This window comes from Hyperolius riggenbachi, chromosome 4, assembly GCF_040937935.1.
Source record: "Hyperolius riggenbachi isolate aHypRig1 chromosome 4, aHypRig1.pri, whole genome shotgun sequence".
NCBI lineage: Eukaryota > Metazoa > Chordata > Amphibia > Anura > Hyperoliidae > Hyperolius > Hyperolius riggenbachi.
This window is the reverse complement of record NC_090649.1, coordinates 372,604,132-372,624,722: the sequence shown is the minus strand read 5'-3', so window position 1 is coordinate 372,624,722 and position 20,591 is coordinate 372,604,132. Positions and strand designations below refer to the sequence as shown.

At 41.7% G+C, this 20,591-nt stretch overlaps 1 protein-coding gene across 2 annotated transcripts in view; it reads right to left on the bottom strand.

The window, feature by feature from the left end:
- Positions 1-20,591, bottom strand: part of VTA1 (vesicle trafficking 1) — a 329,615-nt gene that overhangs the window by 91,188 nt on the left and 217,836 nt on the right. The gene's annotated exons all lie outside the window — the stretch shown is intronic.

Below are 20,591 nucleotides of genomic sequence, written 5' to 3'. Positions count from 1 at the left end.
ATTCTGTTTAGTTTTCCAAGGATTAGTGGTACACTGACAACATGAGCCTCCTCTCTAAAGTAAGGGCAGGACCATGCACATACACAGAGAGTCTTTGTGGCTAAAAAAACATTGGCTGGAGAAGGAGTGTGGTTTCAAGAAGCACATGGGATATCATATTTTTAATGGTAAAAAGAGAACAGTAAGTTTGGTATATTCAAACATGGGTTCTTCTTGGCCGCTCCCTTGCACCTCATTGGTTTGCTTATTTTCTTCTTTTTGCTTACATATGGAAAGAGGCAGCAGATCAGGATGAACATAATACAAGAACAACACTGTTCCCTGCATAAACCAACAATTCTTGCAGCCCAGCAACTACCATTAGAAGTGCACAGCTTTTACCAAAATCTCTGTCAGTGTCACAGACATGAACATTTTATTATACAATTCACTCTTCGATAAAAATAAAATTACAAACAACTAACTGAACTATATAACAGTACAAAAAACAACAAGATCAAACTGGGAACACATCAGTCTTCTGCAAACGAAATGTGACATTTTACTCATTTTAGAGTTTTTCTGTCACACTTATCTTGTTATATTAGGAAGACAATGATGATATATCCATACCCATAATTTTGTCTTGTTTAAACAAATCATGTCAACGTTCAGTAAGCCCTTAGCTTAGTGAATGCAAATTACTTTAAGATGCAAAGCATGGTGCGTCTTAGGGAGGTATCTAACTTTCAGAACCTGGGCCATTTTGTAAAATACTGCATCATTATGTGTGTATATATATATATATATATATATATATATATATATATATATATATACACACACATTATATATATATATATATATATATATATATATATATATATATATATATATATATATATACACACACATTATATATATATATATATATACACCAACGTAATAAAACCCGTGTCTCTGCGTCCCATGTCGGTGCGTGTATCCCTGCTTTGCACTACTGTGCTGGGACAGCCATTGTTCGTACAGGAGCAGGACAGCCAGGGGGCCTGGGTGAGCAGGCGTGCGCGCGATGAGCAGGAGCGCACAGACAGGTGGCGGTGGTGACGAAGAACCCGTTATTAAAAGAAAGACAAAACACTTATATTGCGCTTTTCTCCTGGCGGACTCAAAGCGCCAGAGCTGCAGCCACTAGGATGCGCTCTATAGGCAGTAGCAGTGTTAGGGAGACTTGCCTAAGGTCTCCCATGTCAGAGGCAGAGCCCTTAACCATCACACTATCCAGCCACTAGGGCTAAAGTCCCTAATATATGTGTGTATATATATATATATATATATATATATATATATATATATATATGTGTATATGTGTATATATATATATATATATATATATATATATATATATATATATATATATATATATATATGTGTGTGTATATGTGTATATATATATATATATATATATATATATATATATATATATATATATGTGTATATGTGTATATGTGTATATATATATATATATATATATATATATATATATATATATATATATATATATATATATACACAAACACACACACTCCATTGACTGAATGCACTTTTCAAGCGTGAGCTGAACATGATCATCCACTAGTTGATATTTTGTTAATATTTCCAGCACATTTAAACACTTTTATTAAACCAGTTACTGCTGACTCTCACACACTAATCAATAAACTTTCAATTAATTCAGGCCAACTTATCATTCAAAACTGTGATCCCGCATGGCAGTAATTTTAATCAACTGGGTGGCAGAAATAATAATGAGGGATAAACTACTTAAGAGCTTTGTGTGGCTACAATTAATACAAAGGCGAAGGGTGCTCGGTTTAATCAGTTCCTGTTGAAATCTGATTGCTGCAGGGAGGTAACAAGAAAACTCCATTATCAATTTTAAAAAACAGGGAATAATCTACGGTTTATGGGATTGAACTATTATACACCAGTGTACGGCCACCATCACACACATCTGAAGCTGAACAAGCAGCATGACAACCAGACAACTACCTTTTATTAATAGGAAATAAAAATGACACCTTTATATTCTGAGTTCTTATAATTATTTAAAGAGTACCTAAATTATAAATTTCTGTTTGCTTTAAAGCAGAAGCTGTTTAAAAAAAATAAGAGTTTCCCTTACCTGGGGCTTCTGCCAGTCCCCTGCAGCTGACATGTTCCCACACAGTCACTCACCGACGCTCTGGTCCCACGCCACGGCTCACTTTAACTTCGCACAGTTCGAGTGCCCGGTGCCTGTTCCTCCATGTTCGCGCTTCTGCAGCCGGACACGCACTGCACAGGTGCAGCAGAGATTTTCTCGTTCTGCACCTGCGCAGGGTGCTCCTGGCTACAGGAACCCGTACTAGTATACGCATGACCAGGGCGCAATGGAGGTCGGCTTCCAGTACGGGAAAAAAAGTGAGCCGCGGCGGGGGAATGGAGGATCGACCCAGGACTGTGAGGGCACAGGTCGGCTGCAGGGGGGCTGGCAGAAGCCCCAGGTAAGTTACATAGTTATTTGGGTTGAAAAAAGACTTACGTCCATCGAGTTCAACCAGAAAACAAAGTACAACACCAGCCTGCTCCCTCACATTCCCTGTTGATCCAGAGGAAGGCGAAAAACCCTTACAAGGCCTGGTCCAATTAGTCACAAAAAGTAAAAAATCCCTATCCCGACTCCAGATGGCAATCAGATGAAATCCCAGGATCAACACCACTGGGCATTACATAGTAATTATAGCCATGGATGTATTTTATCACAAGGAAAGTATCTAGGCCTCCTTTAAATGCAGATAAAGAATCTGCCATAACTACTTCCTGTGGCAATGCATTCCACATCTTAATCACTCTTACTGTCAAGAACCCTTTCCTAAATAAATGGCTAAAACGTTTTTCCTCCATGCGCAGATCCTGTCCTCTAGTCCTTTCTGAAGGCCTAGGGACAAAAAGCTCATCCGCCAAGCTTTTATATTGCCCTCTGATGTATTTATACATGTTAATTAGATCCCCTCTAAGGCGTCTTTACTATAGACTAAATAAACCCAGTTTATCTAACCTTTCTTGGTGAGACCTTCCATCCGTCGTATCAATTTTGTTGCTCATCTCTGCACCTGCTCTAAAACTGCAATATCTTTCCTGTAATGTGGTGCCCAGAACTGAATTTCATATTTCAGATGTGGCCTTAAAGAGACTCTGTAACAAAATGTTCAGCCTTATTTGTTCTATCCTATAAGTTCCTATACCTGTTCTAATGTGGTCTGTCTTACTGCAGCCTTTTCTTGTTGCACAGTCACTGTAATATCTCTGTTATATAATCTAATCTTCTTTCCTTTGCCAGCTTTGTCGGCTCAGGCAGGAATGTGCTGCTCTACTGTGATAGGGAGAAGCTATGCACACCCCTCCACGCCCCCTGCAGGCTCTGTATGCTGTGTGTATGACTCACAGACAGAGCTTCTCTGAGCCTGTCACATTCTGGTTAGCAGCCAAGTTTTTTGTTTGTAAACACTGCCTAAAACTGGCAATTACAAGCCAGGATCGCAGCAGGGAGAGGCAGAAAAAGAAAGAGGGGCCCAGGAGAACATAATGAAAAGAATGGTATGCTTTTTATTGTAAGAATTTAAGAGTACAGATTCTCTTTAAGTTACTAGAGCAGCCTTTCTCAACCTTTTTACCTTGAAGGAACCTTGTAAATAACTTTTGGATCTCAAGGAACCCCTGTAAACAATTGTTTGGTCTCGAGGAACCCCTACATTTATTTTTCAGGAGGCATGGTCTTTAAATAGGTTAGGCTGCTAATTTCACTATTTCCTACTACACTGCCACTCAGTATACTGTCTCCTGAACCCCTAATTTAGTGCTTCTTGTTACAGTACCACCTATTATAGTGTGCTCTATTATAATTCCCCCACGATGGGGTAAAATGCCAAGGAACCCCTGCAGAGTCCTCAAGGAACCCTGGGGTTCCAGGGAACCCTGGTTGAGAAAGCCTGTACTAGAGAGTTAAACAGGGGCAATATTATGCTAGCATCTCGAGTTTTTATTTCCCTTTTAATGCATCCCAAAATGTTATTAGCTTTAGCTGCAGCGGCTTGGCATTGAATACGATTATTTAACTTGTTGCCGATGAGTACTCCTAAGTCCTTCTCCAAGTTTGATGTCCCCATCTGTATCCAGTTTATTTTTTATGGTACTAGACCATTGGTAGGACCAAAATGCATGACTTTACATTTTTCAACATTGAATTTCATCTGCCATTTATGTGCCAATATAGCCATCCTATCCAGATCCTGTTGCAATGTTACCATCTTCCTGAGAGTTGATGATACAGCACAATTTTGTATCATATGCAAAAATTGCAACATTGCTTTCTACTGCATCTACTAGAGCATTAATAAATAAACTGAAGTGCACTGGACCCAGTACTGACCCCTGTGGGATCCCACTGCTAACAGTCACCCATTTTGAATATGATCCATTGACCAAAACTCTTTGTCTTCTGTCCATTAGCCAGTTCCCTATCTATGCACACAGACTTTTCCCCAGTCCTTGCATCCTCAACTTTTGCACCAGTGTTGAAGGCCTTTGCAAAGTCCAAGTATATTTCATCTATAGCATTCCCAATATCCACATTAGTGTTCACTACCCCAAGCTGAGCATGTTAGTCAAACAGGACCTGTCTTTAGAAAACCCATGTTGATGCTGAGAAATAAGATTATTTTCTACTATGAAGTCTTGTATAGTATCACTTAGTAACCCCTCAAATAGTTTGCATACAACTGATGTTAAAGTAAACCTCCGGACAAAAAATCTACTTAGCAGAACTGAAAAGGCTTGGTGTTTCTTTAACAGTTTCACAGCATCAGAACTTTGTTTTTCTTACCAGAGCATAATTTTTAGCTGCATTTTTAGCTAAGCTCCACCCATTTAAAGAAAACTGCCCGGAATTTTTTCCCCTGATGCTGTGCAAAGCATGATGGGATTTCCTATGTTGTTATTCATGTTGCCTAGCAACTGGGAGGGGTGATCAGCACACAGGACAGTTGGAACTGTGTCTCATGATCCCTGTCACCTCCTTTCAACCAAAAAGATGGCTGCCCTCATGAAATCCAACATTTGCCTGTTCTTTTAAAACAGGGTAGGTAAGAGATATTACTTATCTATTTTAATTAATTAATTAATTAATGTAACTTAATGACAGTATGTTTGTTTAGGCTGCAGTTCCTCTTTAAGCTTACAGGTCTATAATTTCCTGATTTAATCAGATTTTTTGCCCTTCTTAAATAATGGGAAAACGTGGGCTGTACGCCAATCTACTGGAACTCTTTCAGTTGAAAGAGAGTCACAACAGATAAGATAAAGGGGTTTATCGATAACAACTTAATTCTCTTAGGACCCGAGGAAGCATGCCATCCGGGCCAGGTGCCTTGTGTATTTTTGAAACTCTTATTTTTTAAACAGCTTTTAGTTCCGCTTTAAACCTAATAAGTTGCCAAGATATATTAAATCACATATCATAAAGTATGATGTTCCCACCCCCAGGGTGTGTATTCCACATATGGGCTTGAAATCCCGCCCCCTGCCTGAAAACAGGCTGTGGCAAATTTTGCCTTTCCTAGCCATGGGCACAAAGGATGCTAGGGGTTTGAAATTATGACTACACCCCCCCACCCCCCACCCTATATGTCCTGCTTCAAGCCCACACCCACTGTGAAAAGAAATGTAAAGGCTGGAGGGAGAAAAAAATGCTGAGGGTGTACTTGCAATACATTAGCATAAGGAGAAAGATGGAGGTGCTACTACAGATATAAATGGGTGTCTGTTCTAGACACTACGATGTACCAGAGGAAACCTTTGTATGTTCGCCTAACGGTACACAGTGCATATATACATTGCCAATCAACTTTTTTTTTTCACCGAATGTAGTTTTTAAGTTAAATATTAAAGAAAAGCTGTAGTGATTTTAAAACTCAAAATATGTGTACAATGGGAAAACAAAAAATTGCTTTCCTAAAACAGAAGTTATTTGCAAAAATACTTTTCTGCTTTAAGAAAGCATTTTTTTGTTTTCCATACCATTTTAGTAAGAGGGCTTTTTGGTCCATTGTAGCCCCTTACACACTCTAATGAGTTCTGGTTCACCATGAGCTTGGTGGGTAGTCTGTAACTGTGTGTACAATAAAACTGTATTGTTTACAACTCTGCAAACTTGCCATTATGCCAAGTGAGTTCCAGGAAAGCTGAGATATAGAAGGTCATTCCATGATTTTGTTTGACTGTCAGGTGAAATCATGTACAGTAAAGCAGCAAGTGGTTTTTAATGATCTGAAACATGCATGCCACCAAATACATAATGCACAGAAAATAAATGTTCACCAGTATGCTACACAATCTCAATTTAAGTATTCTGCTGTAAAAACAATTTTTGTGGGCATATATGGCCATGATAGTTAGATTCCATTTATGCCCGTTTGCTTTCGTTATTGCATTATTTGTGGTTTAACTTCTATATAAAAGAGTGCTTATACTGACTTTTCATATACAAAACGGTTTCATATACAAAAAAGTGGATGAAGCATTTTTTTTTCTTTGGAGAGTGAGGAAGGAAGAATTGTCAGTTTATACTATTGCTGGTGTTCCTGATGGAGACCATTTGTGGTCTTCTAGTCCCAGAAACATGACCAGACCATTTTATTATATGCCCACAAAACTAACACTTGTCATTAAATATGATTTGTGACTTCTGCTCTAGTGATAGCTGTAAAGTATAAGAGTTTCACCTGAGTTTTCTGTCTCAGTGCCAGCTATCACAATAGTAAAGGGATACATGATGCAATAAAAATCCAACAGTAGTTCTAAACCTCTCTCAAGCTATCCAAAACTAATAAAAATGCTGAGCTCTACTTAAATATTTATCCTAGGAAACTCAACATTTGCCATTCTGTTTTACAAATTAGCATGATCAGATTATGTAAGAATAACCAGCAGTACTAAGGCATCTAAAAACCAAAGCAGAAAAGAAAAATGGTAGCCTGTATTTGATAAAATACACACTGCTTCTGATCAGCCATATTTGAAAGGGGCTTTCACTATGGTATCTATTACCCTCCTATCTACTTAAAGCGAACCTTAAGTCACCTAAAAAAAATGAGATGAACTCACCTGGGGCTTCCCTCAGCCCCCAGCAGACGATCGGTGCCCTCGCAGCTCCGCTCCGATGTCCCAGGACCCGCCGGCGACGACTTCCGGTTTCGCCGTCACCGGCCGACAGGCATGGGAACGCGAGTGATTGTTCGCGTTCCCAGCCTGTATATCGCCCCCTATGCTGCTATTGCCAGGAGGCCGCAAAAGCAGCATAGGGGGCGATATACAGGCTGGGAACGCGAACAATCACTCGCTTTCCCATGCCTGTCGGCCGGTGACGGCGAAACCGGAAGTCGTCGCCGGCGGGTCCTGGGACATCGGAGCGGAGCTGCGAGGGCACCGATCGTCTGCTGGGGGCTGAGGGAAGCCCCAGGTGAGTTCATCTCATTTTTTTTAGGTGACTTAAGGTTCGCTTTAAAGCAAACCTGAACTGAAAACTAAGTGGGTAGAAACCCCTTTTTCTGCCGCTGGAATGCAGCGTTTTATGTCTCCTCGTACTACTTATAAAACTAGTAGGTAAAAATAAGCGGTGGGAGGGGAAAAAAAAATCACTCTCAAAATCGCAAAACGTGGCCTTCAGCGATTCTGATTTTAGATGTAAACAAAGCCTTAGGCTAGTTTCACAGCAGGACGTTGCGTTTTAGGGGACGTTATGGTCGCATAACGTGCCCCTAACGCAACGCCTGGTGCTCTCTAAGGTGGACGTCAGAGTGAGCCGCGTTGTGCAGCTCACTCTGGCGTCCGTGATGCCGTGATGCGTACTCTTGTGCGCATGCGGCATCACGTAGTCCCGCCGGCCAATCGCTGCACAGAGCGGCCGCTCCAGGAAGTAAACACTGCACGTCACTGAGTGCAGTGAATATTAATTAGCCATGTGCCTGGCCGCTCTCCGCTCCTCCCCAACGTTACTGAGCATGTGCAAGCAGTCTAACGCGGCTCTGCCGCTTAGAAAGTACTGCATGCAGTACGTTGTCTGGTGGCGCAGCGTTACTATGTAACGCAACGTGGGCACTGTGAAAAGCCCATTGATTTTTCATTGCTGTGCGGTGGGGTGCGTTACAGGCTGCTCTAACGTGCGCCTGTAACGTCCCACTGTGAAACCAGCCTTCGTGTTAATGAACCATGGTTTGGTCGGATGATTTTATACAGAATTTCTCATGAAAGAGAATTTCTCTTGGAGAGAAAAAGAAGCACAAGGTTCATGGAACATTTTGTGCATCTTCCATAAGGACACAGAGTGATACCAGCTTATAGGCCAGACGCACTGATGGCAGTGCTAGCACAACATGGTGCTTTGAACAATGGCCAGTGAACATTAATTAATGGTTCTGGGACATATTTTCTTATTTTCGGGGAATTAAGGAAGGAAAAGCCTCATTCGGCTTTTACCATCTGAGCAGGCGCAAGCAGCAACACCTACCACATACTTTTATCAGCCAATTGCAGGCTTGGGATGTGATGTGTGACTGGTCCGTCCCTGCCAGGTGATGTCAAAGTTTAACTCTTTAGAGGCTAGTATAAGAGCCACACCAGAGCTACAAAGCTCACTTCTAGTCATTTCTACTTCTTGCGATTTCCTCTTTCTGCTTTAGTACACCTGTATCTTTATACATAGGCTGCATTGGTCTTAAGGTGCGTACACACATGGGACTATAGTCGTTTGAAACGATCGTTCCCCGATCATTTCAAACGACGATCGTTTGAAAAAAAGCAGCCAACGACCATTAAGTCTAACGATGGACGAGCTAGATCATTTAAAACGAACGATCTAGCTTGGCGGATTTTTCCCATCGACGATCGTTTGCAAAAGTAGTACATCGTTGGAAACGATCGCTCGTACTAGGCTTGACATGCGCATTTTGCTATTTCTCCATGGAACTTTTTATTTTTGTGCGCAAGCGCAATAGTTGCTTTATGTGATGTAACGTTCGTTTTAACGATCAGATCGTTACACACCTTTTAAAACTAACTTTACTTAGGTCGTTCTTTCTTCAATTAAAAGTTCGTTCGTCGTTCATAACGAACGATCGTTGTCGCATGTGTGTACGTAGCTTTAGGGTGAGGTTACATAAAGACAATCCTAAAGCTGGTACTAGACTGGTTTTAGGATGCCATGAAATGCTTAAAGAGAAACCAAAACCAAGAATTGAACCTCATTCCAATCAGTAGCTGATACCCTCTTTGCCATGAGAAATCTATTCCTTTTCTCAAATGGATCATCAGGGGGCTCTGTATGGCTGATATTGTGGTGAAACCCCTCCCACAGTGTGATGTCAGGACCATGGTTCTGGCAGTTTCCTGTCTGTGAACCTCATTGCACTGTGGGAAATAGCGGTTAACAACGGATTCCAACTGCCAAAAAAGCGAGCAGCATCTCCTGCCACTGACCTCACCTGCCAGCAGTAAAAATGTCAACATGTGATAAATGTCAGAATGTAAATCAGGTAGAGGAAAGATTTTACAATGGGCAAACACTCGCTGAATCATTTACACGTAATTATTGTAAAAATGAAGCACTTTTTTTAATGACATTTTCACTGGGGTTCCTGTTCAACCAGTCCACCCCCAAGGGTTTTTACCCCAACGGACCAGAGCAATTTTCACCTGTCAGTGCTCCTCCCTTTCATTCCCTAATAACTTTATTACAACTAATCACAACAAATGATTTATACCTGGTTTTTTTGCCACCAATTAGGCTTTCTGTGAGTAGTACATTTTGCTTAGAATTTTTTTATTCTAAATGCATTTTAATGGGAAAAGAAAATAATGGAAAAAAATGCATTATTTCTCAGTTTTCGGCCATTATAGTTTTAAAATTAAACATTCTCCTTTGGATAAAACTGACATTTTCCCAGTTGTCACGATTATTAAATCATTTAAATTATGTCCTTATCACAATGTATGTTGACAATATATTATTTGGAAATATAGGCGTTATTTTTCAGTTTGTTTTTTTTTGTCCAGTCCATAATTACAAGCCCCTATGTAGTAAAGTAAAATTAATTTTCCTTCATAAAATATAGATGAAAAAAGCTGAGTCGTCCCTAAGGCAACTATTTATGTAATTGTTTTTTAAACTGATTATTTTTACAAGTTTTTTTTTTTTTTGGGGGGGGGGGGGGCAAGGGGGCTTTATGTAAGTTATTCATTTTATTAAGAGTTTGTGTAAGCATTTGCCTGTATGTGTAATTTTACTTTTTGGCTACTAGATAGCGCTAGTGAATACTCTCCTGTTTTAAAGGAAGTGTTCACTTTTTTTTTTTTTTTAACTACACTGTGATTGTTTCCTGTTTTATGAATGGATGTGGCCACTGATCGCGGTCACGTCCATACATTCCAGGCATTGCGATTGGGTAGAGGACCACTCGGTCCTCTTCCCCAGTCACGGAACACGGAGTCCCAACGGGTAATGGCGCGAGAGTAGTGAGTGTGTACGCGGTGTTGGTGGACTGATAAGGCTGTTTCTGAACGATCTGTTAAGCCGATCGTTCAGAAAAGGCCTTATCAGTCTGCCGACAGCGTGTACACACGCGCATACTGTCGGCTAAAGACCACCCAGCGGGAGGGCCAGCGGACCCGTCGTTGCATTTAGTAGTGCGTGTGTACGCACCTTTAGACTGACTTGTTAGACTGACTCTTTTCACCTGGTTCACCAACAATTGATCTGGGATTGGCACTTGGGTTTCACGGCACCAATTGTAATAAATTTTTGTTGGTTGCTATGGGCAGCAACACCTTAATAACTTGACATTCGTCACAGCAGCAGTAAAGGAGATAGAACTGATAGATGTCTTCAAACTTTATTCAATTTATTTGGAAAAACAGATATACAGCGAAAATGCAGTCATGTCTTTAAGGGTGACTCTACAAAGCAGGAATTTGCAGTTCATCTCAACCAGTTAATGACAATGTAACTTATTAAAACGTCCTGTTTGAGCCTTTTAACGGCAACAGGACGTTTTAATAAGTTGCTTGTTCCTGCCGCCGCTCCGCACATGTGCATACTCTTACACATACTCTTAATAAAATTAATAATTTACACAAAGCCCCCTCGTTCCCCCCAAAAAAAACACTTGTAAAAAAAAAATCAGTTTAAAAAACAATTACATAAATAGTTGCCTTAGGGACTCAGCTTTTTTAATCTATATTATATGAGGGAAAATTACTTTTACTTTACTACATAGGGGCTAGTAATTATGGACTGGACAAAAAAAAAAACAAAAAAACCCCCCAGAAAAATAACACCTATATTTCCAAATAATATATTGTCACCATACATTGTGATAAGGACATAATTTAAATGGTTTAATAATCAAAATAACTGGGCAAATAAAATGTCAGTTTTATCCAAAGGAGAATGTTTAATTTTAAAACTATAATGGCCCAAAAAAACTGAGAAATAATGATTTTTTTTCCATTATTTTCTTATTTTTACCATTAAAATGCATTTAGAATAAAAAAAAATCTAAGCAAAATGTACTACCCACAGAAAGCCTAATTGGTGGCAAAAAAACAGGTATAAATCATTTTGCTGTGATTAGTAGTAATAAAGTTAAAAGGGAATGAAAGGGAGGAGCACTGACAGGTGAAAATTGCTCTGGTCCGTTGGGGTAAAAACCCTTGGGAGTGGACTGGTTGAACAGGAACTCCAGTGAAAAGGTCATAAAAAAAGTGCTTCATTTTTACAATAATTATGTGTAAATGATTCAGTGCGTGTGCACATGTGCGGAGTGGCGGCAGGAACGAGCAACTTATTAAAACGTCCTGTTGCCGTTAACAGGACGTTTTAATAGGTTACATTGTCATTAACTGGTTAAGATGAACTTCAAATTCCTGCTTTGTAGAGTCGCCCTTAAAGACATGACTGCATTTTCGCTGTATATCTGTTTTTCCAAATAAATTGATTAAAGTTTGAAGACCTCTATCAGTTCTATCTCCTTTGCTGCTGCTGTTACGAATGTCAAGTTATAACAGGTTCTGTGATATGGTGCCAAACAAAGGTGAGGTGTTGCTGCCCATAGCAACCAACAAATATTTATTACAATTGGTGCCGTGAAACCTAAGTGCCAATCCCAGATCAATGGTTGGTGAACCAGGTGAAAAGAGTCAGTCTAACAAGTCAGTCTAAAGGTGCGTACACACGCACTGTTAAATGCAACGACCGGTCCGCCGGACCCTCCCGCTGGGTGGTCTTTAGCCGACAGTATGCGCGTGTGTACACGCTATCGGCGGACTGATAAGGCTGTTTCTGAACGCTCAGCGGATCGTTCAGAAACAGCCTTATCAGTCCGCCAACACCGCGTGCACACGCACTACTGTCGGCTGAACGCCCGCCAAGCGGGAAGGTCCGGCGAACCAGTCGTTGCCGGTGGTAGTGCGCGTGTACGCACCTTAAGACATTCAGAAGCAAGTACGGCAAAAAGCAGAGGAGAAGAAGAAGCTGTGAGCTTATCAAGAAGAGATAAGTGAGTGCAAGGCAAAGGAGGCCCTGCACTGAGTGAGTGCCAGATATCGCAGTGGCAGATGTGCATATGAGCTCCCTGTGATGTACACACAGGTTTTGGCCAAAAGAAGGATAGGGAGACGAAGCATTCCGTCGCAACAGGTTGAGCAGTTTCTCATTAGGAAATCCTATCCATTGAGAGAAGTGTCTGCTCACCGCTTCAGTTGCGCATCAAACATTTATGGTTAAAAACTCCTGAAAGCTGGGGGGACTCAAGCAACAAAGACGTCTGAACAAGCAATTGTTTTTTATGTGTTATAGAGTTTAATCTAGAGGTAGTCCCCGACTTATGAACCCCCGACTTACGAATGACCCGCCGATACGAACGTCATGGATTCTCTGTTTCCATGGGAACAAGTAAAAAAAAATGTTTTCAAATTGGACTTGTAGTTTTTGAGAAAATCCATTTTTAAAAAAATCTAAGAAAAAATGGCTTTTAACCACTTGAGGACCACAGTCTTTTCGCCCCTTAAGGATCAGAGCCTTTTTTTCCATTCAGATCACTGCAGCTTTCACGATTTATTGCTCGGTCATACAACCTACCACCTAAATGAATTTTACCTCCTTTTCTTGTCACTAACACAGCTTTCTTTTGGTGCTATTTGATTGCTGCTACGAGTTTTAGTTTTTATTATATTCATCAAAAAAGACATGAATTTTGTCAAAAAAATGACTTTTTTAACTTTCTGTGCTGACATTTTTCAAATAAAGTAAAATTTCCTATACATTTGAGCGCGAAAGTTATTCTGCTACATGTCTTTGATAAAAAAAAAAAAACATTCAGTGTATATTTATTGGATTGGGTAAAAGTTATAGCGTTTACAAACTATGGTGCCAAAAGTGAATTTTCCCATTTTGAAGCATCTCTGCCTTTTCTAACCACCTGTCATGTTTCATGAGGTGCTAAAATTCCAGGATAGTATAAATACCCCCCAAATGACCCCATTTTGGAAAGAAGACATCACAAAGTATTCAGTGAGAGGCATGGTGAGTTCATAGAAGATTTTATTTTTTGTCACAAGTTAGCGGAAAATGACACTTTGTGACAAAAAAAAATTGTTTTTAGAAAATTTCTTCTAACTTGCGACAAAAAAAAATGAAATCTGCCACGGACTCACTATGCTCCTCTCTGAATACCTTGAAGTGTCTACTTCCAAAATGTGGTCATTTGTGGGGTGTATTCACTGTCCTGGCATTTTGGGGGGTGCCTAATTGTAAGCACCTCTGTAAAGCCTAAAGATGCTCATTAGACTTTGGGCCCCTTAGCGCAGTTAGGCTGCAAAAAAGTGCCACACATGTGGTATTGCCGTACTCAGGAGAAGTAGTATAATGTGTTTTGGGGTGTTTTTTACACATACCCATGCTGGGTGGGAGAAATATCTCCGTAAATGACAATTTTTTTTTTTTTTTTTTACACACAATTGTCTATTTACAGAGATATTTCTCCCACTCAGCATGGGTATATGTAAAAATACACCCCAAAACACATTATACTACTTCTCCTGAGTACGGCGATACCACATGCGTGGCACTTTTTTGCACATTAACTGCGCTAAGGGGCCCAAAGTCCAATGAGCACCTTTAGGATTTCACAGGTCATTTTGCGACATTTGGTTTCAAGACTACTCCTCACGGTTTAGGGCCCCTAAAATGCCAGGGCAGTATAGGAACCCCACAAATTACCCCATTTTAGAAAGAAGACACCCCAAGGTATTCCGTTAGGAGTATGGTGAGTTCATAGAAGATTTTTTTTTGTCACAAGTTAACGGAAATTGATTTTAATTGTGTTTTTTCACAGTGTCATTTTCCGCTAACTTGTGACAAAAAATAAAATCTTCTATGAACTCACCATACTCCTAAAGGAATACCTTTGGGTGTCTTCTTTCTAAAATGGGGTAATTTGTGGGGTTCCTATACTGCCCTGGCATTTTAGGAGCCCTAAACCGTGAGGAGTAGTCTTGAAATCAAATGTCGCAAAATGACCTGTGAAATCCTTAAGGTACTCATTGGACTTTGGGCCCCTTAGCGCACTTAGGGTGCAAAAAAGTGCCACACATGTGGTACCGCCGTACTCAGGAGAAGTAGTATAATGTGTTTTGTGGTGTATTTTTACACATACAGATGCTGGGTGGGAGAAATATCTCTGTAAATGACAATTGTTTGATTTTTTTTTACACACAATTGTCCATTTCCAGAGATATTTCTCCCACCCAGCATGGGTTTGTATAAAAATACACCCCAAAACACATTATACTACTTCTCCTGAGTACGGCGATACCACATGTGACACTTTTTTGCAACCTAGGTGCGCTAAGGGGCCTAACGTCCCATTCACAGGTTATTTTGAGGCATTTGGATTCTAGACTACTCCTCACGGTTTAGGGCCCCTAAAATGCCAGGGCAGTATAGGAACCCTACAAGTGACCCCATTTTAGAAAGAAGACACCCAAGGTATTCTGTTAGGAGTATGGTGAGTTCATAGAAGATTTTTTTTTTCTGTCACAAGTTAGCGGAAAATGACACTTTGTGAAAAAAAAAAAACAATACAAATCAATTTCCGCTAACTTGTGACAAAAAATAAAATCTTCTATGAACTCATCATACACCTAACAGGATACCTTGGGGTGTCTTCTTTCTAAAATGGGGTCACTTGTGGGGTTCCTATACTGCCCTGGCATTTTAGGGGCCCTAAACCGTGAGGAGTAGTCTGGAAACCAAATGCCGCAAAATGACCCTTGAAATCCTAAAGGTACTCATTGGACTTTGGGCCCCTTAGCGCAGTTAGGGTGCAAAAAAGTGTCACATGTGGTATCGCCGTACTCAGGAGAAGTAGTATAATGTGTTTTGGGGTGTATTTTTACATATAACCATGCTGGGTGGGAGAAATATCTCTGTAAATGACACATTTTTGATTTTTTTTAAACACAATTGTCCATTTACAGAGAGATTTCTCCCACCCAGCATGGGTTTGTGTAAAAATACACCACAAAACACATTATACTACTTCTCCTGAGTACGGAGATACCACATGTGTGACACTTTTTTGCAGCCTAGGTTCGCTAAGGGGCCCAACGTCCTATTCACAGGTCATTTTGAGGCATTTGTTTTCTAGACTGCTCCTCACGGTTTAGGGCCCCTAAAATGCCAGGACAGTATAGGAACCCCACAAGTGACTACATTTTAGAAAGAAGACACCCCAAGGTATTCCGTTAGGTGTATGGTGAGTTCATAGAAGATTTTATTTTTTGTCACAAGTTAGTGAAAAATGACACTGTGAAAAAAACAATAAAAATCAATTTCCGCTAACTGTTGACAAAAAATAAAATCTTGTATGAACTCGTCATACACCAAACAGAATACCTTGGGGTGTCTTTTTTTCTAAAATGGGGTCACTTGTGGGGTTCCTATACTGCCCTGGCATTTTACGGGCCCAAAACCGTGAGTAGTCTTGAAACCAAATTTCTCAAAATGACTGTTCAGGGGTATAAGCATCTGCAAATTTTGATGACAGGTGGTCTATGAGGGGGCACATTTTGTGGAACCGGTCATAAGCAGGGTGGCCTTTTAGATGACAGGTTGTATTGGGCCTGATCTGATGGATAGGAGTGCTAGGGGGGGTGACAGGAGGTGATTGATGGGTGTCTCAGGGGGTGGTTAGAGGGGAAAATAGATGCAATCAATGCACTGGGGAGGTAATCGGAAGGGGGTCTGAGGGTTTGGCCGAGTGATCAAGAGCCCACATGGGGCAAATTAGGGCCTGATCTGATGGGTAGGTGTGCTAGGGGGTGACAGGTGGTGACAGGAGGTGATTGATGGGTGTCTCAAGGTGTGATTAGAGGGGGGAAATAGATGCAAGCAATGCACTGGCGAGGTGATCAGGGCTGGGGTCTGAGGGCGTTCTGAGGGTGTGGGCAGGTGATTGGGTGCCCTAGGGGCAGATAGGGGTCTAATCTAATGGGTATCAGTGACAGGGGCTGATTGATGGGTGATCAGTGGGTGATTAGATGGCAGAACAGATATAAACAATGCACTTTGGAGATGATCTGAGGGTAGGTCTGGGGCAATCTGATGGTGTGGGTGGGTGATCAGATTGCCCGCAAGGGGCAGGTTAGGGGCTGATTGATGGGTGGCAGTGACAGGGGTGATTGATGGGTGGCAGTGACAGGGGGTGATTGATGGGTGATTGATAGGTGATTGACAGGTGATCAGTGGTTTATTACAGGGAAGAACAGATGTAAATATTGCACTGGCGAATTGATAAGGGGGGGGGGGGTCTGAGGGCAATCTGAGCATGTGGGGCGGGTGATTGGGTGCCCGCAAGGGGCAGATTAGGGTCTATTCTGATGGGTAACAGTGGCAGGTGGTGATGGGGGTGATTGATGGGTAATTAGTGGGTGTTTAGAGTAGAGAACAGATGTAAACACTGCACTTGGGAGGTGATCTGACGTCGGATCTGCAGGCGATCTATTGGTGTGGGTGGGTGATCAGATTGCCCGCAAGGGGCAGGTTAGGGGCTGATTGATGGGTGGCAGTGACAGGGGGTGATTGACAGGTGATCAGTGGGTTATTACAGGGGATAGAGGCATACAGTACACGGGGGGGGGCTGGGAGGGGGGCTGGGGAGAATCTGAGGGGTGAGTGGTGATCAGGAGGGAGCAGGGGGCAGTTTAGGGTTAAAAAAAAGTAGCGTTGACAGAAAGTGACAGGGAGTGATTGATGGGTGATTAGGTGCTAACAGTGTTCTGGGGGGTGGGCAGCGGGGGGGTCTGAGGGGTGCTGTGGGCGATCAAGGGGCAGGGGGGGGGGAAATCAGTGTGCTTGGGTGCAGACTAGGGTGGCTGCAGCCTGCCCTGGTGGTCCCTCGGACACTGGGACCACCAGGGCAGGAGGCAGCCAGTATAATAGGCTTTGTATACATTACAAAGCCTATTATACTCTTTACATGCGGCGATCCGGGTGCTAGTAACCCGCGCTTCCGAACGGCCGGCGGGTTACAGCACGAGGGGGGCGGAGCCAGTCGCCGGCGGCTGATCGCGTCATTCGTGACGCGATCGCCGCATAATCACGCCTGCCGCCGCCTCCGCCGATGGGCGTATTGCGGTCATTTAGGCCCAGTCTTTGCCGCCGCCCATCGGCTGGGGGCGGTCGGCAAGTGGTTAAACTTGTATAAACAGGTACAAAGAACAGAAGTGACACAGAGGGGGACACTGGAGGCACAGGGGGGCACATGAGGTACAGGGGACAGAGATGGCACAATGTTCCGACTTAAGAACAGATTCAGGTTAAGAACGAACCTACAGTCCCTATCTCGTTCGTTAACCGGGACTACCTGTATATTGTATTTGGTTGTTGATATATGGCAAGATTCTCATAACTACTTTCTACGTTGTATTTTGAGGTCGTTTTTTGACAGTTGGGCATGTGTACGGCTGGCAAAACAACAAGACGACCAACTGATAACAGATGGTTTGCCAGATCCATTCGGTGGATAAACCTGCACAACTACCTAGCAGGTTAGCCACGTGTGTAGAAGACGTTTGAACAACTTTGTTGTTTTTGAATGCGGACATGTTGTGCAGTGTGTCGTTTCACTTGCATGTACAGTATTTAGGCAAGTTGGTTTGGCGTGTGTGTACGTACTAATTGTTTAACCACTTCACCACTGAGGGGTTTTACCCCTTGAGCACCAGAGCAATTTTCACCTTTCAGCACTCCTTCCATTCATTCGTCTATAACTTTATCATTACTTATCACAATGAAATGAACTAGATCTTGTTTTTTCCGTCACCAATTAGGCTTTCTTTAGGTGGGACATTCTGCCAAGAATTATTTTATTCTAAATATGTTTTAATGGGAAAATAGGAAAAATGTGGGAAAAAATTCATTATTTTTCAGGTTTCGGCTTTTACAGTTTTTAAATAATGCATGCTACTGTGATTAAAACCCATGTCATTTATTTGCTCATTTGTCCCGGTTATAAAACCGTTTAAATTATGTCCCTATCACAATGTTTGGCGCCAATATTTTATTTGGAAATAAAGGTGCATTTTTTTCAGTTTTGCGTCCATCGGTAATTACAAGCCCATAGTTTATATAGTAACAGTGCTGTACCCTCCTGACATAAATATTTAAAAAGTTCAGTCCCTAAGGTAACTATTTATGTATTTTCTTTAATTGTAAATTTTTCTATTTTTTTTTTAAGTACAAAAAATAAATAAATTGGGGAGTGTGGGAGGTAATGAGTTAATTTTTTGTGTGTAAAAGTAATGTATTTGTATGTGAAAAATGCTTTAGGGTGTAGTTTTACTATTTGGCCACAAGATGGCCACAGTAACATTTTGTTTATGCGACCTGCAAGCGTCCGGAATGAGGCTGGGAAAGTTTTTTTTCCACAATGATCGCGCTGCTTCTCGTAGAAGCAGCGGATCATTGCGGGGCTAAGATGCGCATGAGCGAGCGGGAGCGCGGGCAGCGTCGGGAGCGCGGGAAGTACGGATTTCTCCGTCCCTGGTGGTAAAAGGATGGAAAAAGGGATGGAGAAATCTGTACGGCTGGGGGTAAAGTGGTTAAACAACTTGTCAAGCAGTTGGTCATGTTGTGGAGTTGGTCATGCAGTATGTTGGCCGTGTGTACGAGCTTCAGGACCCATTTCCTAGGCGACATTGCTGGGCTGGGCCGTGCACCCACGTGTCAGCTGTGTAGCTGATGACACAGTGTTGTTAGGGGGGGGCGGAGGACAAGGGGACGATGAGCAGCATGTGCGTGATGTCAGCGGTGGCGTTGTCTGGCGTCGCTGGAGCTGAGTAGCGAACACTGCAAATGCAGCGCAAGAGACTTGGGTGCAGCCGGCGCCACCATAGACCTTAATAGAAATTACCGCTATAGCGGTGCACAGTCAGTAATTTCGGCGTCGTCAGAACACGGAGCTGAAGTTACTTTTAAAACACTGCAATTCGTCTTCCAGCAATAGCTGGAAGCCGAATTACATCATTCCCCACTATCCACATGGACCTAGAGGGGGAATAGTATTTAAAGCCGTCAGGAACTTGTGCAGCAGCAGGATAAGCCATACCGGCTGTATCCTGCGCCCAAGTCTCCTGGCAGAGAATTCTCTCGGACATATTGAGTAGATCCACCCGGCAGTGATGAGGGTATATTACTATTATTTTAGCAAATAAAAAGCTTGTGATTATTCATAGGGTAGAAACAGAAAAATATACACCTTTATTTCCAAATAATATATTGTCGCCATACACTGTACTAGGAACATCATTTAAATGTTGTGATAGCCAGGACTAACGAGCAAATAAAATATATGGCTTTTATTTACAGTAGCATTGTTTATTTTAAAACTATAGGGGATGGAAGTGGAGAAATCGTGTATTTTTTTCATGTTTTTAACATTAAAATGCATAGATAGTAAAGTAATTACTAAAAGCAAATATCACCCCCCCAAAAAAAGCATAAGTTGTGATGAAATAAACACGATATAGGTAATTTTAGTGTGATAAATAGGGATGAAGTTATTGGTGAATTCATGGGGCCTGATTCACAAAGCGGTGCTAACAGTTAGCACACTGGTGAAAAGCCCTTTATCACACCTAAACTCAGTTTAGGCATGATAAGTTTAGGTGTGATAAGTTTAGGTGTGATAAGTTTAGGAGTGATAAGTTTAAGAACCAACTGGGTTAGCACCGCAGTGCACAGCTGATCAAAAGTTTTGCGCTAGCAAAGTCTGGTGTACTTCGCATGGAGTTTAATGGCGCTGCTTTGCGTGCGGGACTTTGTGCGCGATCTAAACTTATCATGCCTAAACTTATCACGCCTAAACTTATCATGCCTAAACTTATCACGCCTAAACTGGCTTTTCACCAGTGTGGTGCAATGGTTATCACGCCTAAAGTCTCTAACTGGGCTAGCACCG